At 42.0% G+C, this 27,150-nt stretch overlaps 1 protein-coding gene and 1 pseudogene across 1 annotated transcript in view; both read left to right on the forward strand.

Moving 5' to 3' along the window:
* Positions 1 to 27,078, forward strand: LOC137238694 (discs overgrown protein kinase-like; annotated as a pseudogene).
* LOC137238431 (membrane-associated transporter protein-like) overlaps positions 1 to 27,150 on the forward strand; it is a 1,095,627-nt gene that overhangs the window by 879,204 nt on the left and 189,273 nt on the right. The window lies entirely within an intron of this gene.

Genomic DNA, 27,150 nt, shown 5'->3' on the forward strand with positions numbered 1-27,150 from the left:
ATGATATTGACTGCGATATCTGCTCAAACATCGACAGTGGCATCTCAACTGGAATCCCAGAAGACATATATGGCATCTCAACTTGAATCCAAGGAGAACCGTATAACATCCAAGATGGAAACTCAACTGGAAAAACAGAAGACATATATGGCCTCCCAACTGGAATCACAGAAGACACGACAAGAAGCACGTTTTTCAGAAATGTCACAAATAACATCGAAGATGGAAGCACAAGAGGAGCGCTTATCATTGCAGGTGGCACAAATGTGTTCGCAGTTAGAAGTACAGGAAGCAAGGGTGTGAGGACCCCAAAACCGAGGGTTTTGTACCCTCACAACATATACCTATTTTTCCATTTTTCTTACATACATGTTATACAAGAATTGAATCTAACTCTGAATTTAACATTTATACATTCTTATGACATGAATTATATCTTTATGAATTACACGTCAAAACACATACATGCGGTTGCATATTGAATTATTATTTACTAAATTGAAGGACAAAGCAGACTTGCGCACTTTTGCACGCAAGCAAAATATTTACATTTTTCGCCCACATAAATTTCAAATATAGGTCACCCTAACGTACACTCAAACATTTGGAAGGAAAGTGGAAATGCACAAAACATAAAATTGTGCCGGTCAACCAACCCTTTGCGCATCCAATGCACTCAGCTACAAATACAACATACATAATAATTTGGATAAACGAAGACCAACAGTAAAAGTCGCCAAACTAAGCGCCGCTACTAGTTGGGACTTTTCTCTACATACTTACGTACAAGCATACGACACACCAACGCACGCCCTAAGCAGAAGCCGAAAGCGTCAAACGAGGCCAACGCACCATCAAAACCAAGTGACAGCGAACATACGCATAAACACAAATGATCGAATTCGATAGGTAAAGCAAAGACTGGAAAACACGGCAGGCATACAACAAGCGTACGTACGAGATTTGGTACATTGTTCGCTATGTATATTAGGGCTCCCGAAAATTGGGATATGAAATGCCGGGATAGCGGATCGTCATACATGATCGAAAATATGCATATATGCATGTCAGCGTATGTATGTACCAATAGAATACAGAGAAAGTAGCGTTAAACTAGAATTCGATTTTTGCATTTCCAACTTTTATAATTGTTATTGTAAAATTACTGACTGCCTGCGTGCAGTCCTACATAATTTTATAACTGAGGAATTATTACAATGAATTGTTTTAAGGAAATAACTGTCCACCGGCGTACAAAGTCGTATATAAGGGCGGCAAATTAGCTTGAAAGATCAGAAGCTAGGAGATAGGCATACGAGTCAGTGGGCTTCTACCACTGACCAACACGACCTGAAGGTTTCTACTTCATTTCGTGAATTATTTTATATTCAGTAGGAGGTTTCTGCTCCAACTGACGGAGAGCTAGCAGAGGGGTTCTACCTCAGCTACTCTTATTTAGACAGGTTCTCCCACCAAATATAGGAACCCTGGACGGACTGTGCATACTTCAGCAGGAATAAGTCCGTCACAAGGGTAACATCAAAGCTGGAAGCACAGGATACAAAAAAACCCTGGACGGACTGTGCATACTTCAGCAGGAATAAGTCCGTCACAAGGGTAACATCAAAGCTGGAAGCACAGGATACAAAAATTGTACAGCTCGAGGACAAAACTGATGCCGAGATAGAAACTTTGAGAGGTCATATTCAGGAGTTGCAAATAAATCGCCCAGCAGTTTCAGCGAGTAATCCAAAGCTAAAAACACCATCCATTGACGGTTATGTTCCTTTCCAGGTCTTTAAGCTACATTTTGAGAAGACCGCAACAGTGAACAACTGGAATGGTGAATATAGAGTTGCTGCACCCTTCGTAGCATTGAAAGAACCAGCTGCCGGAATCTTACAGACTATGCCAGAGTACGAACGGAACAGTTATGACGCATTGATGCCCGCTGTCGAGAGACGTTACGGAAGCGAGCATTGAAAACAGATATACCAAATTGAGTTGCAAAACCGTTACCAAAAAGGGAATGAGACATTGCAGGAGTTTTCTGCGGATGTTGATAGGCTGGCTCATTTGGCAAATGCGGACGCACCCGTGGAATATACTGAACGGGTAAAGATTAAGAGCTTTGTAAATGGCATACGGGAAGCCGAAACGAAACGAGCTACATATGTGAACCCAAAGCCAAATTTGCTGAAACGGTATCGCATGTACTGACTCAGGAAACAGCGTCACTTTTTAGTAAGCCCGCATACAAAGCTCATCGCGTGGAAGTGGAAAGGCCAGATTGGGTAGACACAATTTGTGAAGCACTGAAGGGATTACAACAGAAAAATGCCGGAGTTATGAAGTGTTTCAAGTGCGGTAACCCAAGTTACATTGCACGTCATTGCAGCACCGGTCATGGTAGTTCCAACTTGGCTGGTCGTAAACGCAAAGCTGAAGGAAATAAGCAAGAGCGAGTCAGATGTAAAGATCGAGAACTTGCCCCAGCTATTAAACGTCGTGTGATACCTATATCGCAAACTGGAAGGGAATCGAGCAGTCTTACCGTCAAAGGAAATGTGGATGACAAGGAGCGTGTACTGACTGTTGTTGTTGTTGTGGTTGTAGAGAGAAGGTTGCTCCCCGAAGGCTTTGGGGAGTGTACTTTCTGTAGATACGGGCGCTTCTCATTCTTTAATCCGATCTGATTTGGGCAACAGGAGAGTAAAACCATTACCTGGAGCAAGATTGTGTACGAAGGTACCTGCGAGAAAAACACTGGCATTGAAAAATCCTAATGGGCGCACTAAAACGACTGAAAGAATTTTCCAGGAAGAATGCAAGGGTGGTTTCAAGCCAGCGCGCACTAGTGTTGTGAAAAGTCAACACGATACTGATTATGCAAAGCCAATTCGTCAAGACAAAGCCCTACGAAGTAGTTAATTCGCCAAACAGCAGAGTGTGAGGGAACGGTCCAGGATAATGAGTAGTAGGATGAAACACAGGTACGACAAGAACAATAATTCGGAAGGTTTCTTGGAGGGAAATTTGTTACTGATATACAACCCTTAATGGCGGAAAGGTGTTCCACCCAAAGTTTGGTGCAGTTGGGAAGGCCCGTACAAAGTTGTGAAGAGGAACAGTAATCCCATCTACCGCATACAAACAATTGGGAAACCACGAAATACGACGGTGGTTCAGTTCGAGAGACTAGCAGCGGTTGGATCAGGAGATTTGTGTGATCGGGTCGATCAAACTTAGGTGGAGGACAATGTGACGAATATTACCATCACTAGTAATAAACTCCCAACACAAAATCAAACTTAGTTGGAGGACAATGTGACGAATATTACCATCACTAGTAATAAACTCCCAGCACAAAAATATTGAAGCGAGCCGCACTGTGTACATAAACACATCAATCATCATTTACACCAAAATACATAAGGCACGAAGTGATATTACGCGAGCACAGTTGTACCCGAAAGTTGCTACACATACACACGCACATGATTATGAGAAACGCAGAAACTACAAATATACATATATATAACTAAGTAGGAGATATGTACAGCAGTTCTAGCAGGCGAAACGTTTAGACTGTAGTAGAAATATGCGAATGAAGCAGCAGAGATTAAGAGCGCAAGCTGAGTAGTCGCAAGATCAGTTTGATTTAAGCACGCTATCAGTTGCGAAATGAAGTTTAATTGCAAAGTACTTTCAAAGTAGACTAATAAAAACCATTTTGTAATACATAATAAATGCGTGTTTTATTCAACAGTTTAGCGATACGAACGTAAGCAGAAAGTTGCTAATAGACGGAATTTCGCTAAATTCGATACAGTATTATAACTTTATTTAGATATATAATTTTTACTACTATTTTAAGTCGAGTCTATGGCAATAGCTGCTAGTAAAAAAATATATTACTTAATAAATAATAATAATAAATTTATATGTAGAAATGTCAAAGAAACCTCACAAAATATATTCAAAATTCAACGTATTGCATCACAAGTTGTTTTGTATAACGATTTTCTTGAGTATTTTGATTACGTGTATAAATAGAAAATTATTGGAAATATTCCGCAGCCAATTCTGCTTCCACAAAAAAAATATAAAATTTAATTTTCGTTTGTTAAGTAACCAATATTTTTCGCTTAGAAGTGGTCGAGGTGGAATATCTCAGCCAAATTTCAATGTTTGACCAATTTTGGGCAAAAAATATTGCTTCTGTAACGAACGATTTCAAAAACTTTTAAAATTCAAAAAAATCAAGATACAGTTTTATACATCTTTTTTTTTGGGACTTTATATGAACCCTTAGAATACAATAATAAAACCTTAAGTAATCTTTGAAATTCGTATTTTGTTGGAAGCATTCTCTTTAATAATCCTTTGTATATACGCGTAACCAAACCGTTATACAAAATGAACAAGTGACGCACTACGTTGAATTCTAAATATATTTTGAAAGGTTTCTCTGACATTTTTACATATAAATTTACAAGTTATACCTTGCTGGATGCGAAAATATGCCCTTTTTCCGATGGCAATTTTTGTTCGTAGCACAAACAGAAATAAAGTCATAAGCCAATATATGAATCAACCTATAAAAAAAAGGGTTTTTGGCCCCTAACTCCGAAATTTAAGGATATATTCCAAATTCTAAGAACGTAGGGCTTATGTCTTCAACTACACCTGCAAACTGCGGTACATATCGCCAGTGTATATTTTCACTGTCAAACAATGCAATTGATGTTATATGATGCTGTACACAAATGCAGTTTTCTCAAAAAGCCCTCGGGGAATTTTCTAAAAATTTTAATGCTGAATCCGAAAAAAATCTGTCAGGCCACCTCACCTTAGAATTAAAACTTAGTTTAGGTACCCTGTGCCCTTGTTTTTGTGTTTGTTTAATTAATAGGCATTCTTTACAACAACCTTATGAGGTTCCATAAAGGTTCTATATCTTCCTCAATTTATCGGTCAGAAGTTTTAAATTTCACAAAATGCTTTTGTATACGGCACATATTGCTGTCTGAAAAAATTTTTAGATCGGTGATATTTATAGCATATATCTCATTCAACCGGTTGTTCAGATAAGAAACATTTCGCAATTTCTACATCATTTTAACAACTTTAAGCTTTAAATGTCACCAAACGATTAGGTCGTATATATTAAATATACCCCATATGTTACGTGGATGGCTTGTTGGGGTGGTGAGGAGCGGCGGCAAGCAGGTATGCTTGCAACCCAGGCTAGCTTGTCGTCTTGGGCGGGGTATTACACCACCGTCCTCACCCGCAGCCACACAAACAAACCGCAGCCACATTAACAAACCGCAGCTACATGAACAAAAAGGATTTATACCTTCATATGTAGTGAAAGAAAATAAGCAAAAAAGAAAAGGCTGAAAAGAAGGAAACATACGTGAGGGGCAAAGTTTGAAGGGGGAAAGCATTAGGGGAAATGAAGGCGTGTCCTGTCAGGTGAATTCTTCCCACCCTCTTCAGCGCAACCGTGGGCACTGTGCTGACTCCTATATAACTTGCAGTCCCCCCCCCCCCCCAATCATGACATTGGTCCGTGCCCTGTCACTCAGTCATTTTCCCTAAACACTCACCTTCACTTTCCTTGGTGCGTACATGTACAGCACACATACCATTATGTAAAATCTATGTTTTCATCGAATCATTATACAGTTTTATTAACAATTTAATCTTTCTCTAATATATACCCTGAAGCTTTCTATTCTATCGAATGCAAAACAGAGATTGTTGTAACAGTAAGAAAGTCGATTAAAATTAAATTTCAAAAAGCAAAGAAAATAATAACATACGATTTCAACTCAATTCAATTATTTGTATAAAAAAAAATAAAAAAATAAAACAAGGGGTGGGTTATATCAGTTAAAAAAATATTTATGAGCCACCCTAATGTATTAACCTACCAACGCCTATCTTAAAATCTACAGATACAAAATTCAGGCAAATCTCCTTGGTGTAGCAAAATACAATAAAATGGCAAAAAAAATTCTAAACCCTAAACCCTAACCTACCGCAAACGCACAAGTAAATCTAAAATCAATTTTGTATATAGCAGAAGTAGGTCATCAAAGAAAGAGGAATTTATATGTCTATAAAAAAGGTATGTAAGTACAAATGAATGTTTGTAAAATTTTTATGTATGTACATATGTTCCTTGCAATCTATTATTCTTTTTCTGACTTTTCTAATTCCTGTTCTATTTTCGCAAGATCAGGAATTTTTGCTAACGTATGTACATACATACATCTAAACAGGTGTATTTGTATATATTATGTCTATCTTAAAGCACTCACCAAATTACTCGTCTTCTCCAACGGCGCCGCTGCAGTTTATTAGCTGAAACAAAAAAACTCAAACATACATATGTACATCTGACCACACTCAATCGCTGATCCAGATCGATCGCTTACGATCTTGGATAATGAGTGGAGAGATAGTAATTTTCTATATATATAAAAATCAAATAGCCAAATTTTGGCTATAGGTTCCTTCGCTCAACACGAAGGTTTTAAGCTAAAACTAATTTCGATATATAAAAGAGGCGTGGCACCTCCCATACAAATGGAATCTCTGGTACTTCATAACTCTGAAGGTATACATGCCAGAATATTGAAATTCAGTAAGGAGTTACTTGAAGTCAATCCCTAACACCACCAAGAAAATGTCGAATTAGGAAAAAGGGGGCGTGGCACCTCCCACACAAATGGAATATATCATACTGCATATCTCTGGATGTAGTAATGGTAGGATAATGAAAATTGGTAAGGAGCTATATGACCTTAAGTTCTAACACCTCCAGTAAAATGTGGAATTGGGAAAAAGGAGCGTGGCACCTTCCCTACCGTGTTACCTCCCATACCAAATGGAATATATCATACTGCATATCTCTGGATGTAGTAGTGGTAGGATAATGAAAATTGCTAAGGAGCTATATGACCTTAAGTCCCAACACCTCCAGTAAAATGTGGAATGGGGAAAAAAGGGGCGTGGCACTTCCCTACAGATGGAATTTTTCAGAAACTTAGGTTATTTTAATACCTAAAGTTTGACTGCATTGTTGAGTTTGGCTGTTATTCATTTTGGACGTTTAGTAATCTCCCGCCGTTAAAAAAATATGTTAGCTTCAGTCTATCTACATCTTCTATGAAAATCAAATTCTGTGTGTGTTTTCCCTATGGAAACGTATTTCCCATACTTCAATCATCACCAAATTTTGGCTATAGGTTCCTTCGATCAAGACGAAGGTATTTCAGAATTAAGAATTTTAAATAAACAATTTTTTTTTTGCTATGCGAAAGAGCAAGCTTAGTTCCCAATAATGATCATGTTAACAAAATCAATGATCGCATTCAAAACCAAATTCCTGGTGAAGTGACGGAATATAAATCGATCGACACAGTTACAGATGAAGATCAAATTGTGAATTGTCCAATTGAATTTCTACACTCTTTAGAACCACCTGCAAAGCCTGCGCATATATCAAATTTGAAAATTGGCTTACCAACCATGCTTCTTCGGAATTTAGACCCACCAAAATTGTTCAATGGAACCAGAATTTGCGTTAAGAAATTAATGCCGAATGTAATCGAAGCAACAATCATCAGCGGTAAAAGCAAAAGTGAGGATGTGCTCATACCACGGATCCCAATGATTCCTACAGATTTGCCATTCAATTTTAAGCTGTTACAGTTTCCTGTACGCCTTGCTTTTGCAATTACAATCAACAAAGCACAAGGACAATCGCTTACTGTTGCAGGATTAAATTTAGAGAGTCCATGCTTTTCCCATGGCCAGCTACATATATGATGCGCTTGCTCTAGAGTTGTAACGCCAAAAAATTTGTTTAGCTTTGCACCGAACGAAAGAACCAAAAATATTATGTACCCACTTGCATTACAATAAGATACAATAATAAAATATTTTAAACGAAAATTTCACCATATATACGTTCATAATTCAATTCAATTTACGACACAATAAACAACAAACAAAACAGGAAAAATAACGCAACATTAATTCGATCTTGGGCGTTACAACGTACGCCGGGTAAAGCTAGTAAATTTATAGCCGCGGTGACAGTATACCAAAAAAGGCGTGTGCAAGAAATAAAAAAAACGTAAAAATTCGAAATAGATAAAACAAGTAAGGACGGCTAAGTTCGGATGTAACCGAACATTACATACTCAGCTGAGAGCTATGGAGACAAAATAAGGGAAAATCACCATGTAGGAAAATGAACCCAGGGTAACCCTGGAAAGTGTTTGTATGACATGTGTATCAAATGGAAGGTATTAATAAGAATTTTAAAAGGGAATGGGCCTTAGCTCTATAGGTTGACACCTTTTCGAGATATCGCATTAAATGTGGACCAGGGGTGACTGTTGAATTGGTTTGTACGATATGGGTATCAAATGAAAGGTGTTAATGAGTGGGCCTTAGAACTTTTTCGCCCTGCAGAACTTTTTCATTTTCTTCTACTTAATATGGTAGGTGTCACACCCATTTTGCAAACCTTTTTTCTGAAGTTATATTTTGTGTCAATAAACCAATCAAATAACCATGTTTCATCCCTTTTTTCGTATTTGGTATAGAATTATGGCATTTTTTTAATTTTTCATAACTTTCGATATCGAGAAAGTGGGCGTGGTCATAGTCGGATTTCGGCCATTTTTTACACCAATACAAAGTGAGTTCAGGTAAGTACGTGAACTGAGTTTAGTAAAGATTTATCGATTTTTGCTCAAGTTATCGTGTTAACGGCCGAGCGGAGGGACAGACGGTCGACTGTGTATAAAAACTGGGCGTGGCTTCAACCGATTTCGCCCTTTTTCACAAAAAACAGTTATCGTTCTAGAATCTAAGCCCCTACCAAATTTCGCAAGGATTGGTAAATTTTTGTTCAACTTATGGCATTAAAAGTATCCTAGACAAATTAAATGAAAAAGGGCGGAGCCACGCCCATTTTGAAATTTTCTTTTATTTTTGTATTTTACTGCACCATATCATTACTGGAGTCGAATGTTGACATAATTTACTTATAGACTGTAAAGATATTAAATTTTTTGTTAAAATTTGAAATTCGTTTCCGATTTTGCTAATTTTTATTAAGCATGCATATTGTAATGAATGTTAGCACTGAGCGATGCTATCGTCTCTAAGCCGATGCTAAGCAGTGACGTGAATTCACATCAATAATTCAATCATTATGTATCTACATAAACGAAACAATAATTGCGTCTACACATATGTACCATGTACGTATACGAGCAGCGGAGAGTCAATGCACAAACACATGCATATATCTGAGGTACTCCTGAAAGTATGCAATGAGAAAAACTATAAAATTGTGCAATTTTAGTTACAGCTGAGAAGTTTGAGAGCTGCTGGACTAGTAGATTCTGGAAGCGCCTAGAAGATGCGAACGTTGAAATCCGAGAGTATAAAAGGCGGCAATTGTAGAGGCGCTGGAATTCAGTTTCATTTAAGCTATTAATAAGTTTGGTTATTAAGCAAGCTATTCATTGCACAGTTTGAGTGTTATTGTGAAGTACTTTAATAAAGGCCATTTTGCATTATTACATATTGGAGTTATTTATTCAACAGTTTAGTGACTCGAACTTACCAGAAGGGCAAATAAGAGGATTTGCAAGTAAATTCGTTACAATATAGTAATAGGAGTAACGTTCCTGCCAAACTTCATCATGATATCTTCAACGACTGCAAAATTACAGCTTGCAAAACATTTAAATTACCTTTTAAAAGTGGGCGGTGCCACGCCCATTGTCCAAAATTTTACTAATTTTCTATTCTGCGTCATAAGTTCAACTCACCTACCAAGTTTCATCGCTTTATCCGTCTTTGGTAATGAATTATCGCACTTTTTCGGTTTTTCGAAATTTTCGATATCGAAAAAGTGGGCGTGGTTATAGTCCGATATCGTTCATTGGTATAGTGCATTAAACATTTCCACAAATACTTCTACGGCCAGCGATTCCGCGTCAGGACAGATCACGCAGCGTTGAAATGGCTTCTACAGTTCCGTAATCCGGAAGGACAATTGGCACGGTGGATCGAGCGACTACAAAGCTAATACTTTTCCATTGAGCATCGAAAAGTAGTACCCATGGAAATACTGATGCAATGTCACGAAGAACATGTAGTTTGGAATGCAAGCACTGTTCAAAGGCCGAGGCTAAAGAAGACATTATAGATGTTCGGCTAATGACTATAACATGTACAGATGAATGGGACAAGGAACAGCTAAGAAAATGTCAGAAAGAATATACAGATCTGTCACGTGTTATGAAGGGCTCGAACGAAACGAAAGACCAAACAGGGAAGAGATGTCAGCAGAGAGTCTCATTGCGAAGTCATATTGGGCACAGTGGAACACTTTAGAATTGATATCCGGTTGCCTTCATCGAGTATGGGAGAGTGAGGATGGTAAATGCAAGAAGAAAGTGATAGTTGTTCCCAGAAAGAGGATTTCTTACGTGCTAAGCGAGCTGCATAATGGTCCAAGCGGAGGCCATCTTGGAATCACGAAGACGCTCGAGAAGATTAAACAGAGATTCTATTGGGTTGGTTGCCGTCAGTCAGTAACAGAGTGGATTGCGAACTGCGAGGTTTGCAGCAGAGCGAAAGGGCCCAGAACCCGAAGTCATGGCCAGATGAAGCAATATAACTCAGGTGCGCCGTTTTTAAGGATCGCTATGGATATCGCCGGTCCATTTCCTACTAGCAACGGCGGAAACAAATATCTACTGGTAGTTATGGATTATTTCAGCAAATGGCCAGAGGTATACCCAATCCCAAATCAAGAACCGGAAACGGTAGCAGAAGTGTTTATAAACAATTGGGTTGCAAGGTATGGTGTACCAATGGAGTTACATTCTGACCAAGGCAGGAATTTCGAATCAGCTGTGTTCCAGGAAATGTGTAAATCATTAGGCATTCGGAAAACACGGACAACTGCATTGCATCTTCAATCCGATGGTACGGTAGAACGATTCAATAGAACTTTGGAGGAGCACTTAAGGAAAGTAGTAGACAAGTACCATAAAGAGTGGGATACCCGCATACCATTATTCTTGATGGATTACCGATCAGCAGTGCAAGAGACAACGGGCCAAACCCCTGCAAAAGTAATTTTTGGCAATGACCTTAGACTGCCAGCTGATTTGAAGTTTGGGATAGATGCCAATGCAGAGAGAAATCTCAAGAAATCCACTAGTGATTTGGAAGAAGAGCTAAGAGAAATACATGATCTGATAAGGCAACGAACAAAGATTATGAGTGACAAGATGAAAGCCATTAATTCGGGTTTTCATGAAGGAGATTTGGTGCTGTTATACAACCCACAACGTAAAAAAGGTTTGTCCCCGAAACTGCAGTGTAATTGGGAAGGCCTATAAGTTGTAAAACGGATCAACGATGTAGTGTACCGCATACAAACCATCGGTAAACCACGAACCAAAATGAAAGTGGTCCATTTGGAAAGGCTGGCAACGTTTAGATCGAGAGATTTGTCTGACGATCAGACTTAGGTGGAGGGCAGTGTAACGAATGTTAGCAGCACTGAGCGATGCTATCGTCTCTAAGCCGATGCTAAGCAGTGACGTGAATTCACATCAATAATTCAATCATTATGTATCTACATAAACGAAACAATAATTGCGTCTACACATATGTACCATGTACGTATACGAGCGGCGGAGAGTCAATGCACAAACACATGCATATATCTGAGATACTCCTGAAAGTATGCAATGAGAAAAACTATAAAATTGTGCAATTTTAGTTACAGCTGAGAAGTTTGAGAGCTGCTGGACTAGTAGATTCTGGAAGCGCCTAGAAGATGCGAACGTTGAAATCCGAGAGTATAAAAGGCAGCAATTGTAGAGGCGCTGGAATTCAGTTTCATTTAATCTATTAATAAGTTTGGTTATTAAGCAAGCTATTCGTTGCACAGTTTGAGTGTTATTGTGAAGTACTTTAATAAAGGCCATTTTGCATTATTTCATATTGGAGTTATTTATTCAACAGTTTAGTGACTCGAACTTAGCAGAAGGGCAAATAAGAGGATTTGCAAGTAAATTCGTTTACAATATGGTAATAGGAGTAACGTTCCTGCCAAATTTCATCACGATATCTTCAACGACTGCAAAATTACAGCTTGCAAAACTTTTAAATTACCTTCTTTTAAAAGTGGGCGGTGCCACGCCCATTGTCCAAAATTTTACTAAATTTTCTATTCTGCGTCCATAAGTTCAACTCACCTACCAAGTTTCATCGCTTTATCCGTCCTTTGGTAATGAATTATCGCACTTTTTCGGTTTTTCGAAATTTTCGATATCGAAAAAAGTGGGGCGTGGTGATAGTCCGATATCGTTCATTTTAAATAGAGATCTGAGATGAGTGCCCAGGAACCTACATACCAAATTTCATCAAGATACCTCAAAATTTACTCCAGTTATTGTGTTAACGGCAGACGGACGGGCGGACGGACATGGCTCAATCAAATTTTTTTTCGATACTGATGATCTTGATATATGGAAGTCTATAAAGCAATCTCCTGAGGCTAAATGTGTGAAAGACAGAGGTATGTTTGCCGGAATCGTTCTGGCGATTATATGTGAGAGAAGTCTGGGCAAAAAAAAAATCATAAATGTTCAAAATTCCATAATTTCGAGTTAGTCGTGGGTCTAACCAAAAAGGAGCAAAAAAACGCATGTCGCGTTAGGTTGAACTTGCCGGTCCATGAGGACCTCACATAGACTGAAATGAGTCCGTAGTGTTACTAGAAGTTTGTTTTAACGACCAATCTGAAAACCCCTATCAAAAACCAGGACCTATGTTATAAATAACTCCGTCCTCTTGGCAAAGACTAGAAGCTTTCTAGGACTTAAGCCACTTGCTGCTTTTTGATCTGTCAGCTGTATCACTCCTAATAGCTGGAGTCTGATTTCGTTGTCGATGTAATCTTCCTGCAATTTTAGAAACATTCTTGAAACTCGGGCAATATCCTAAGAGACTCCTAGAGCATATTCTTTATATTCCAGGCTTTCTTTATGCTTGTTACCACCCTATGTAATGCGGTGTCTACCGACTTGCCTTTGGTGTACGCATGTTGTGTTGTGGAGAGCAGCTTTTCATTCACGTTGATTTTATGTACATATCTATCAGCCTCTCAAAGGTTTTGAGCAGAAATGATGTTAATTTAATGGGTCTGTAGTCTTTGAGATGCATGTGACCGACTTTTCCCGCCTTTGGTAGGAAGAATACACGAGCAGTTCTCCAAGAGTGCGGTACATGATTCAGTCTTATGCACCTATCGAATATTATTTTAAGTCATTCCACGACCACCCTGCTTGAACTTGTAGCATGGCCGTTAATATACCATCTGGGCCCGGCGATTTAAACTTAGAAAACGTCTTCACCACCCATTCGATCTTGGTATCGTTCACCAAGCCCGGCACTACCCGTTCCGTGATCGAAGTGTGAGTGCTCTCTGCTGGCTCTTCTAACCCATCTCCCGATGGCAAATATGTGCCGAAAACACCTCAAGGGATTCCTCACTATTACGTGACCATTCCCATTTCTCTTTCTTTATTAGTTCCTGGACTATGTTTCCCCTTGCTAGGTCTTTTTCCAACGTGCTGTTTCACTGGAGCCCTCTATGTCCGTACAGAAACTTTTCCATGAGATTCTCTTCGCCCTGGAAGTTTCACGCTTGTAGATACTCAGTAGATCTCTGTACTCGTACCGACACGCTTCGCTGTCCGCGGTCTTTGCTAGCTTAAATATTTCTTTTACCTGTCTTCTTAGAAGGCTCAGCTCATTGCTCCACCATGGCGGCTTTGCTTTTCTTTTGCATCTTCTTAGAGGGCAATTTTGTTATACGCAGTCATAAGAGCCCTTGTTAGGAATTCATTAGACTCCTCCAGTTCTTCCACATTGGCAACCACCTCTTTGGGTTGTCCCAGTTTCGTTTCTACCTGTTTCTGGAATTTAGTCCAATTTCTTGACCAAGGGTTTCTAAAGGTTCCTCGCTTCTCTACCCTTTTTAGGGGGATGCTGAAGCTGATATACGCATGGTCGGAGAAGGATGGTCTATCAAGAACCATGCAATCATACCTTGATATGTCACTTTCGGAGCTCAGTGTAATATCCGAAACATTCCTGGATGTTGGACCAATGTATGTAGGGACACTTCCCCTGTGGGCCATCTGCAAATTGGTTTGCAGGACGTAACAAAATAGAGATTCGCCTCTCTCCTCCTCCTCCCTACGTATTGTGGTGCGCGCCTATGACCAACCGCCCTTCGTACTGCACTAGCCTTTTGCACTCCATCGGTGAAACCTCTTCAGCATGGGTCACATAGCAGGATGTCAGGATAAATGCCTGCTTATTCTTTTGCTCAATGGCCACCACTACGAGCTCCTCAGTAGCGTAATTAAGCAGCATATATGAATGCAGCTGTTTCCTTACCATGACTACAGCTCGCACCCGTCCTTTGCCCACTGCTAGCGTGTTGCGATTTTTATCCTCTGGACTTGTTTTCCTGAGTCGCATATAAATTTTGCCTGCACCAAAGGACATTTTGCCAAGCTCCGAGTTAAAATCGTTCTCCACCAGGTCCTTCCAATGGAGTGGGGGCCCCCCTCTTCCTCAGCTTCCAGAGGCGGGTTCCGATAGAAACACTTTCTTGGCCGGAGCATCATCTTTTATTCTCATAGCATGGCCTAGCCAGCGCTGCCGCTGCGTTTTAATTCGCTGGACTATATGGATATCGGCGTATAGCTTACACTTAATTTTTTCGGAGCTTACTTGGCGTTGTAGTTATCAGGTTGAGAACTTTGTTTAAAGTTTCGGCGATACACCACTTGTCCGATCTGAAACTTTATATCTTTACGCCTGGTGTCATATACCTTTTGACTTCTATCATCGGCCAACTTCAGCTCCTTCATAACTTTGTTTCTTATGATCTGCATTCTATCACCAGCCGTATCCATCTTAATGTCAACATCCTTCAATGCCGCCAACTTTCGGTATAGGTCATATAATGCAGCATGCTGTATCATAGGCATACCGAAAGTGGCATAGTATGGTGACATGTTGATGGCTGAGTGAGTAACGCTGCGTAGTGCAAATGCAGATCAATTGAATCTCTCCGCAGCGTTCCCTGAGGTGAATAAAATGCAGTTTTCACGTGTGTCGTGTCGTACTTCTCCAAAACTCAGATTGCAGATACGATTTGTTTGCCGTTGTCCGAATGGACATATTTGGGCACGCCGAACATGTGAAAAATTTTATAACCGCAGCTGAAGTGGCCCTTCTCATCGGTTTTAAAAACACAAACTTAGTAAAGGGATATAAACAAAGAAAGATATACACGTTACCATCACTAGAACAAGGATACGGACCCATAAAATTTATGAACAGACGTTGGAAAGGTCGTTCCGTGAGCTTTGCTTTTCCCATTAAGGGTTGTTTGAAAACGTTTTGAGTTTTGATAATTTTCCAAGTTTCACACTCTTTAATATATGTGCAAAGATCTGAAACCATGCCTGGCCAGTAATATTTCTGACGTAGTCGGGATATCGTTTTGTGGATACCGCCATGTCCAGCCGACGGTGAGTTAGGGACGACTCTACCACGGCAGCCGGTTCTTCGCACCGGAGCGACTCGGTATTTTTTTCCCGACCAAGGGCTGTCATTCCAGTGTAACCCCATTTAATTCGTTGCGTCCCTCCCACAAATTGTCATCCTGGGAGCAGCTCCTTGCAGCTGTACTGCTCCACACCCTCATGCTCCGGCAAGGTATTGAACCTAACCCCGATCCGAGGCTGTGGTTCTGCTGCATATGTCGGAAAAGGATTTATCTTAGAGGGTCATATTCTTGTTAGAGTTTCACGTGTAAAAGATGGTTGCATCGTTAGGTTAGAACCCAATGTTCGTCGCCCCGAAACTTCTATGAAACTGTTGTGGCTCCCTGCAGTTCACGTCCATGGATGTCCCGCGGTTCCCTCTCAAACGTACCTCCGCCAACGCCTAGCAGCGACGCTGCTCAGCAGTACGCATCAACCGTGCGCTGTTGCTCGCGCCTAACGGCGCTTCCACCTAATATCCGGTCAATCGATGTTGACCTAGAAATAATTATCATCTATATTCCCCCTGCCACCTCCTGTGCAAGTGGGTATCGCCCTGATATCAGTACGCTACTCTGTGGCGAAAAGTGTCTTATCCTTGGCGATTTCAACGCTCACCACGATCTCTGGCATTCCAGCTTGCCAGTCGACAGCAGAGGCAGGCAGCTAGCAGAGCAAATAGACAATACGACTTTCTGCATGATAAACGGCGATGTCCCCACCAGAATTGCAGGTCATCGCCACAGCTCACCTGATATCTCAATCGTCAGTGCAGGGCTTATCACTTTTGGAAAGCGGACTTTCATTCATTTAAAAAACCAATTGGGAATATTACACATCCTTTACAAACCAATCTTTTGTTGCCCTTCCCGTTTCGACCGATGTCCGGCAGGGCGAGCGTGATTTCCGCAAGATCATCGCTTCAGCTTCTGCAAGCTTCGTCGCGGCCGGTAGAATACCTGAAATCATACCGCATTTCCAGGCCGAAGCCGCAAATTTAGCAAGAGAACGTGACCTTGCGAGACACATCAACCTTAGAGACCCTTTACTAGGAGTCTTAATTTGGATATCATTCTGCTGGTAAATGAACATAAACGTGCCAAATGGGAGGAGCATCTAAAGAACTGCAACCTGTCTGTGGGTGTTGATAAATTTTGGTCAACCGTCAAATCCTTGTCTAATCCAACCAAACACAATGATAAAGTTTCTATAGCCTTCGGTGAAAAAATGCGCGAGCGGCTTTTGCCGACAATTTATATTGCATTCTTCTGTAGACAAAGCCAGACGTCGAGCTAACAAAAGAGCCCATAAACATAAACACGACGTCCCACCCATTACCATCACCCCCACAGAGGTTGAAGCAGCCATCCGTAAGGCCAGGCCTTCCAAGTCGATAGGCCCCTACGGAATAACCATGCCAATGCTTAAACACCTTGGCGATGAGAGAATAAAATACCTAACACATGTTTTCAATCTGTCACTGGAATCCTTCGTCATTCCTGAAAAATGGAAAATGTCAGGGATAATCCCGCTACGAAAGCCTGGTAAACCTGCCAACGAAGGCTAGTCGTATCGACCGATATCACTGCTTTCGCCAGTAGTAGAGACATTGGAAACTGTTTTGCTCCCTCATTTCACGGCAAATCTTGGCCTAGCCACGCACCAACATGGCTTCCGTAAAATGCACAGCACCACCACCGCGCTTAATGCCATCAACACTCAGATTAATTACGGGTTAAATCAGCAAAAATCCCATCATAGGACGGTGCTTGTGGCACTTGACCTGTCAAAAGCTTTTGACAAAATCAACCACGGCACGGTACTCCAAGAAATAGAAAACTCACACCTGCTTGACTAAAATGGTGGACCGCTAATTACTTGAGTGATCGGCAGGCGTCAGTTGAATTTAGGAACGAAATTTCTAAACCTAGTGTACAAAATCGTGGTGGCAACGGCGCGCACCCACGTATTTGTTATAGAATGGTTAGGCGAGAAAAGGATATGAAATTAAAAACACCAAAACAGTTTCGATTAGTTAAAGGAAATACAATGGTTTTTATTCAATATGTTGAAAGGAAACAACAAGTGTTAAGAAAAAGGTTTAACAAATATTGTGAAATAGAATATTAAAAATATTCGGAAAATTATATTATATTGTGGGAATTAGCACTTATGTGGACGGTAGAATCGGTGTTCCTTCGCTGGCTGCTGGATACGAAGAGGACGAGCCTCTTTGCAACATAAGCCGATGAACACACGATACAGTTCGTTCGTTGGGTTTCCCGGCAACAAAGTTGCTATACCGCGGGCTCACAGTGGTAAAAATATAATATGCATACGTACTACCACTCACAGATGCATGTATGTATTAGCATATTTGTAAACTAAAGAAAACAAATTAAAGGAAATTATGTTACGAAGGGGGGGGGGGGGGGGGGAGGATATATTTAGGCCTGTGGCCTAAACATTCCGGCCCCCTTGCCGTAAGCAACAAAAGAAAATGAAAAAAAGCAATGCCACGTCATCGCACGTCCAGTAAAGCGCTGTATCGAAATAATGCAGTGCATATGCGGACTGCAAGCACTGCACGCCATATGGTTGACCTCACGTTTCCCTCTCCTGTGGAAAAAGAAAAGAAGTTATTAAATATAAGTACGTTGTTTTGAATTCCGTGCATATTTACTTAAGTATATATAAGATTGCGCATGTGTGAGGCGTGAAGATCGGAAATTTATTTTTGGCAGGCTCCCGAGACCACCAACACGAACACGGTCGGTTGTGTTAGGAGACCGCCAACTGTCGATGCAGGTGTACCGCTCACCATCATTTCAGCGTATACATAACTCAGCGCCGAGTGTAAGGCGTATTGGTGATGAGCGGTAGAATTGCGGATCCGCTAGCCGCATGAATTCAAAGGGCGCGGTAATCTTCGGGTCCACATTGGACGGTGGACTCAAGCGGTAATGGCTTTTGACGACGGCTGCTTGAGTTGTTATGTGCGTCGACGACCCAAATTTGCCGCGCAGCATGAGTGTGCATTGCCTATGTCCCTAGCGCTCCAATTGTAAGTCGCGTACCAGCTCTGCATCGACGATCGTGCTTCTGGCGCAGGGATCAATAATGGCACGAACCAGGTGTAAATGCCCACGCGATTCGATGCGTACGTTGGCCGTCGGCGCAATGGGCACGAAAGGCCATATGATGGGCGATGGAGTAGCCTGGAGCAGCCGCCCGAAAGCCTTCCGGCGTGCCGCGCTACAGCCCCCTTCTTCCCAAGGCAGTCGGTTCTATGTACCGGAGCGACTCGGGATTTTTCCCGACCAAGGACTGTCATTTCAGTGTGACCCCATCTAATTTGTTTCGTCCCTCCCACAAATTGTCATCCTCTCAGCAGCTCCTTGCAGCAGGACTGCTCCACATTCTCTTACTCCGGGAAGGCATCGAATCCAATCCGGGTCCGTCTCCTGACCCCGGTCCTGAGAAATGGGTTTGCTGAATCTGCCGGAAAAGAATCTTTTTAGGACGGTCATACTCTGTTCAGTGTGTCTCGTGCAAGGGATGGTTGCATCGGACAGGTTGTTCTGGGCTTGATCCCAAAACCCGACGTTCACGTAACTTTTATAAATCTTTTGTGGCTCCTTGCTGTTCACGTAGTCCACGCCTAAGCGCCTCCCCACTACCTTCCAGCAGCCCCTCTGCTCAGCAAGCCTCAACAAGTACCCGCTGCTGCTCGCGCCCCACGGCGCCAACAACTCAAACAGCTGATACCATTCATAACTACTACCTTCGTAGTAGAGTTGGTAGCAATGCTGAGCATCAGCCCCTGCCCCCGTCTTCTCCCCCCCTCTTTTCCGGCAGCAATCGTGCAGGTCAGGGAAACAGACTCTTAGTCCCTACCTCCGTTTGCACCGTCTGCCAGCACAGAATATATAGGTTTGCGACATCCGCCCAATGCAGCTCCTGCCTTGGGTGGTGCCACTTTCCTAGATGTTCTGGTCTCCGCGACGGCAACCCCCCGACGGGTTTCATCGCGCCATGTTGCCAGGTCGCAAACCCAAATCATCCGGGTACCCCAATGCTTGCCCAAGGACGCCCAGTCCCAAGGCTACAACAGCAATTGCGTCCTGGCCTTCCACAACCCAGGCATAGTCACCCGTCACTTACCCCCAGAGTGGCGACGTCTCCCCTTATGCACTTCAGAATTCAGCAGTTAAACTGTAATGGACTAACTGGGAAGATTACGGAGATAGTCGATTTCATGAAGCGGCACAAAATCGCATTGCTGCGATACAAGAGACTAAACTCACAGCAAGATCTGCATTGCAGACCTGCTCTGTGTATAATGTCCACAGGAAAGACCGCGAGAGCGGAAATGGAGGCGGTCTTGCGTTTATCATACACCACTCTGTGCAATATTATATATTTGATCCTGGCATCGACCGCAGGGACAATGTCTTAGAACGTCAAGGCCTATCTGTCCGGTCAGGCGATGCAAACCTAGAAATCATCAACATCTACATCCCTCCTTCCCCTGTTGCCCCAGTGGATACCGCCCTAATATCAGGGCCTTACTCACTGGCAACAATCGCATTATCTTAGGCCATTTCAATGCCCATCATGATCTATGGCATTCAAACTTGCGGGCGGACAGTAGGGGTGAGATGTTGGCGGATGAAATAGAAGAAACGACGTTCTGCACAATAAACGGAGACGCCCCACGCGTATGGTAGGAAGCTGTCACAGCTCGCCAGATATTTCAATCGTGAGCGCAGAACTCGTAAAATACGTCAACTGGCAGCCGATGGTAACATTGGCATCCGACCACCTGCCCATACTTATTTCGCTTGAGCGTACCGCCGACTTTATCGTCACTGAAAAACGCACTTTCATAAACTTCAAAAAAGAAAAGCGGGAAGAATATAAATCCTTTACAGACAGCCGCTTTGCTGCCCTCCCTATCCCGACTGATGCCCGCCAAGGGGAGCGTGCCTTCCGTAAGGTCATTAAATCCGCCTCGGCACATTTCATTCCCGCCGGGAGAATTCCCGAGATCCGGCCCCACTTCCCGGCGGAGGCCGCAAACTTAGCGAGAGAACGTGACCTTATAAGACAGTTTGATCCAGGCGACCCCCAAATAAGGGATATAAACCAACGCATCAGATTGCTTGTGGATGAACACAAGCGGGCGAAATGGGAGGAGCACCTAAGAGGTTGTAACCTCTCTACCGATGTGGGTAAACTTTGGTCCACCGTAAAGTCCCTATCGAATCCGACTAAGCACAAAGACAAAGTTTCCATCCCCTTTGGCGACAAAGTGCTGTCGGACGCGAAAAAATGCGCGAGCGCTTTCTGCCGAAAATATATAATGCATCCCACGGTCGACGAAGATAGACAGAGAGCCAATAAAAATAATAAATAAATGTAAGGCGCGATAACCTCCGAAGAGATCTAAGGCCGAGCTTCTCTTCCAATTTGCGTCGTGCTCCTCTTGATTTTCCCTACAAATTGCCCGGACGGGACCTACATGTTTTATGCCGACTCCGAACGGCATCTGCAAGGCAGATGAGTTTTCACTGAGAGCTTTTCATGGCAGAAATACAATCGGAGCGCTTGCCAGACACTGCCGAGGGGCGACCCCGCTTAGAAAAATTTTCTTCTAATTGAAAAATTTTATTTCTAAAATTTTGATGTTGCTTTGCCCGGGAGTTGAACCCGGGGCATACGGTGTGATAGGCGGAGCACGCTACCATCACACCACGGAGAGCCAATAGACGCGCACATAAACACAAATTCAGCGGGTCACCAATCACCATCACCGCTAAAGAGGTTGAGGACGCCATTGGTAGTGCTAAACCATCCAAAGCAGTGGGCCCAGACGGCATAGCCATGCCGATGCTTAAAAGCCTAGGGAAAGAGGGTTTCAGATATTTAGCGCATGTCTTCAACCTGTCTCTTTCCACCTTTGTCATACCTGAGAAATGGAAAATGGTCAAGGTGGTCCCGCTACTAATGCCTGGGAAACCAGCTAACATAGGTAGTCGTATCGTCCGATATCTCTCCTATCACCAGTGGCAAAGACGCTTGAAGCCATTTTGCTCCCTTATTTCCAAGCAAATTTGCAGCTAGCCCCTCATCAGCATGGCTTCAGAAAACTCCATAGCACTACCACCGCGCTAAATGCCATTAGCACCCAGATAAATTGCGGTTTAAATCAATACCCCCACCATAGAACAGTACTCGTAGCGCTAGACCTATCAAAAGCTTTTGATACGGTCAACCATGGCTCGTTACTGCAGGACCTGGAAGGGTCTACCCTTCCCCCATGTCTTAAAAGGTGGACCGTAAATTATCTGGGTGGTCGGCAGGCATCGGTGCAATTTAGAAACGAAACATCAAAACCAAGGAGAATTAAACAAGGGGTGCCACAGGGTGGTGTCCTATCCCCACTTTTGTTTAATTTCTACATATCCAAGCTACCTTCACCACCGGAAGGAGTCACAATCGTTTCCTACGCCGATGACTGCACAATAATGGCCACAGGCCCAGGCCCAAAAATCGATGCGCTATGCAATAAAATAAACGGCTACCTCCCTGTTCTCTCTAGTTTTTTCGCCTCGCGAAACCTGGCATTATCACCGACTAAATCTTCCGCGACCTTATTTACAACATGGACGTCCCAAATGTCGACCATTTTGAACATCCACGTCGATGGCACTACGCTACCGACTGTCCTACACCCCAAAATCTTGGGTGTGACGTTTGATCAGGATCTACATTTTGGTGAGCACGCAGCCGCAATTGTTCCGAGAATTCAGAGCCGTAACAAAATCCTCAAATCCCTCGCTGGCAGTACTTGGGGAAAAGATAAAGAAACGCTCATGACTACATACAAAGCAATTAGCCAGCCGATTACGTGCTACGCGTCACCCATATGGTCGCCAAGCCTAAAAATCACCCACTGGAAGAAACTACAGGCCTGCCAAAATACTGCTCTCAGAATCGCCACGGGCTGTCTTCTTATGTCCCCAGAACACCATCTGCATAATGAGGTGAGAATTCTCCCCATCAGGGAAAGAAATGAGATGCTGACCAAACAGTTCCTGTTGAATACCCAGAAACCTGGGCATCCCAACAGACATCTGATTGATGAACCAGCACCGCCTAGGGGCTTAAGGAGTCATCTCCGTAAGCATTTTGAGGAAATACGGCACCTGAGAACCCAGCCGTATGAAGTGAAAAAACACAAGCAGGTCCTTGGTGAACTCCATAAACAGGCGTCGGACCTTTATGACGGGAATTGCCCAGTGAATCCAGTACTTAACGAAAATTATCCAAAACTCGCGGAAGAGGAACGCATACTCCCCAGGGAAACGCGTGTCACTCTTGCTCAACTTCGTTCTGGATACTGTAACAGGTTAAACTCCTACCTATCCAGAATCAACCCCGACATACAAAATGTATGCCCCGCTTGTAATGTGTCCCCACATGACACCAACAATATCTTCAATTGTAATGTGGAACCAACGCCTCTAACACCCCTTTCCTTATGGTCCACCCCTGTTGAAACGGCAAGTTTCCTTGGACTCCCGTTAGAGGATATTGATGACAATTTGTGATCGGTCGGGGCTATTAGGTGGGGCGAGCATTGCTACAACAACAACAACAGCCCCTTTGTATTTTGGGCGTCAGGAGAGTAGTGCGTCGATTTATTTCGCCGCTGCTGTCTTTCGCGTTTGGATGACTTGGTCAGGCCTCGTTGGAGTCCAATGTTGTGGTGCCGCCAATGGTCCCGGTCGTTTCGAAGTTTATTTGCTTTCGCCGCGCCTCGTTCATGCTGTAACAGCTGACGGAAACTGCGCATTCCATTATTGGTTGTAGAGGGTCTTACTTCCGCTTTCGCTCACTCTTCCTCCGCTTGCGCTCTCTCTTGCTCCATTTTAGCTCTCTCTTCCTCCATTTCTAATACCTCCACCTGCTGAGCCCAGGATTTCGTCGGTCCCGTTAGGTTGATTGACAACGCGTCGTCAGACGGTCGCATGCCGACCGACGTTCTCTAAATGAAGCGTGGTGAGGTGCTTTTCTTGGCACCTCTTGCAGCGATACTTGCTGTTACACTTGTCCACACGGTGAAAGGGCGACAGACAGTTTGGACAACATTTATGCAGAAGCACTGCCCGGTACCTCTCCTCTGGGAATTTTTTTCGTTATTCGGCACAGAGTCGGAGAATATGATCCCTGTCGCAGAGCTAGCAAGCGGCGTTGAAAAGCTTTGCGCCTCCTTCTGACTTGGCCAATAAAGTTTGGTAACGGGTCATAATCTGAAAGAATATTGGTATCATTGATCAGGACCAAATTGAGGTTGACGGAATGTTGTTAGGGTGGCGTAAAAAAAAAAGTATGTCCAATGTATTTGTGCAAAAGAAAGCAAAAAAAATTTAATTGAAGTAAAAAGATTAAAGGCAATAAGTAAAGACTTATGAGCGCAAAGAAACAAAAAACTGGTTTTAGCACTCATTCCTTCAATGTGGATGGTGTTTTAGTACATTTATAATTTGACCTTTGTCGGTCGATATCGCTAAATCTTGTGCTACATAATTTGTGTTGTATTTTGTTTTGCCACAAGTGGCCTGCCACCGCACGGAACAGTTCGCAACTTGGCTCAAAAGGAATAAAAGGCTGCCTGTGCAGTTGCATTTCCACCATTCAACACTATTTTGACGTGTATTGTCGACAATGCTGAAATTCGTGGAATTATGAATCTAAAAATCTCGACCAAATGAATGATTGATCGATATATGTGAGCCGTTTATTTTGAAAGTGGCATAAGTCATTTCATGTCGTTTAGGTTCAGTGGTAATTTGTTTGTATCTCTCCTCGCCTCCAGTTTTTTAGAGTCCAATATCCAAAAGATGCAATTCTTATTATTATTTTATAATTGTAGAACCATGTATATATGCATTCGTTCAAAAATAACAATGCATTTAAGACCATGAATTGGAAATGACTTATGCCACTTTCAAAATAAACGGCGCATGTAATGCGCGACGTGTAGTGCGTGTAATGCGCATTGCGCATGAGGCCTAATGTCGGTGTTGCCATGCATTGACTGTCAGAAGTAAAGTGTAGACATTTGACATTTGCTACGCTTTTTCACTTCCTGAATGAAAAAAGTCACTGATTTAAAACACGCGGTGGTGAGTATATTTCTGAGATGCGTAATCTAGTTTTTTAATAATTAATTTCTCTTTTTATTTTCAGAAACAATTGGCAGTATTTAAAATTCCTCATGGGTTTAAGCGAAAATTCCGCAATGCTCGCTAATTAAAACATACACCATATCGGGAAAACAAAAATCTCACAAGCATCATCAAACTCTTTGACGCATTTTGAATTTAATCTTCAACTGCTCGTCAGACTTGGCCTTTCAATAAAGACAGTGTACAGTGTTCCGATTCTAAGCGCAAATTTGTTCGACGAAACATGAATAATGCTTTTGCAACAACTTCACACCCAAATTTGCCACGTTGAAAAATGTAATTGCAATATGCTTCTCGTGGATCCATGCTATGCTCATTGCTAATATGATATCGATCGGGTGGTGCTTCCAATGCCACTGTTGTCCAAATAATTCCAAAACCACGCATTAATGGGTAAGTGGATATGCTAAATTCTCCTTCGGAATTTGTCCATAATGCCCAATCTCCACTTTCAGCAACAGCAAAACCTGCTAAATGTAATAGTGCCGCAGGTATATTCTTACGATAAATTAAACTCAGACCACCACTGGGCGAAAGCACCAGCGTCTGTGTGTATGTCTATGCATAAAAATTCAGTATGGTAGCGTACAACAAGAATGCGCAAACAGATATATAATTTATTTTTCGTAGGGCACTAAGTTGAGGTCCTTGGGTTCGATCCCTACTCCTATCGCGTACGCATTCAATTGATGAGACATACTGCGAACTTGTCGTTGACCATACGCGTAATTGATCATCATGATATAAAGCCAATAAATATATTTGACCATTGATATAACTAAATACTAGCGAATTAGCATGATTAGCATCAGAGAAGTCACTTTTGCCAGTAAAGGCGTTCTTCAGATTTGAAAATTAACGGGGCATGATATTATTCTCCTTCAATGGTTGGGATGTTGCATGACCAGTTTCACAATTCATTATGTATAAAACTAATTCAGAATGACAGGCTAAAGCGAATAAGCTTCGCCACTACTAGGAGATAGAAAGCTAATTGCAACGAATGGTACAGCGCACTTAGCAGCATTAATAACATAAACTGCTTGCAACGCGTACAAATGAGTTATTGGTATCGTGAAAAATAGAAAATGTTTGAAACTCATTAAAATCTATAGAAATTCCTTGTTACTTGCACATTGCTTGTCCATTCTGCAAGTTAGTATTATTTGCCCCACTATCGGCCAAGGTATCTGGATGCGGAAAGTGTGTGTGATGTAGACTACAAATTGTTGTTACCAAAATTGTTACATATCGATCTTGACAGCTTATGGAAACATTTAGTACGGGATTGTCTGAAAATTTGTAACGTACATTATTTTGTACAACGTTAAGTCTAGACACGCTTTCGATAGCTCCAGAATATCTTGATAGCTTCGCCAATATATGAAGCGATTCCTATTATGGTTAAGTTATACATTTTTTAAAATAATATCAGCCCGCCTTTTCCACCACTTCAATGTCTTGTAGTGTGCTTTGTGTAGCGCCTGTGTTCAATTGTATCTCAAGTCGTGTCCGTCAAAACTTCACGAAAGGATAAACTCGTGCCATCCATTATTCAAAGTTGTGCTATTAAATTATTTCGGGTTAAAATTTGTTGAAAATATTTCTAATTGCTGGATACATAAAAAAACGCCGGTGGCACTGCACGTTATGCCTCAATAAATACACATTTAGGTGTTAATCAATCACGACGTGATGATTTAGAATCGCTCTGCTATGTATTAATGTATTTTAATTTGGGTGCGCTGCCGTGGCAAGGACTCAAGGCTGCCAATAAACATCAAAAATATGAACGTATCTCCGAAAAGAAACTATCAACTACGATATTATCACTATGTAAGGGTTTTCCCAGTGAATTTGTTAACTACTTCAATTTTTGCCGTCAAATGCATTTTGAACAACGGCCATATTATTGCTATTTAAGAAAACTATTTCGCAATTTATTCCATCGCCCTGGTTTTACTTATGATTATGTGTTTGATTGGAATTTATTGAAATTTGGTGGACCACGTAATAAGGAAGCTATACAACAACAGGATGGTGCTGGTGGTGAATGTCAACAAAGAAAAGAAGCGTCTGCATCACAACAACATCAACACAACCAGCAACAAACTTGGAACGGTTGTTCATGAATTACATCATAAATTATCAGCCACGTTAGACTTGCTCTCATTTATATTTTAACAAACGCTTGAATATAGTAT

The sequence above is a fragment of the Eurosta solidaginis genome, chromosome 1 (assembly GCF_040869045.1).
Source record: "Eurosta solidaginis isolate ZX-2024a chromosome 1, ASM4086904v1, whole genome shotgun sequence".
NCBI lineage: Eukaryota > Metazoa > Arthropoda > Insecta > Diptera > Tephritidae > Eurosta > Eurosta solidaginis.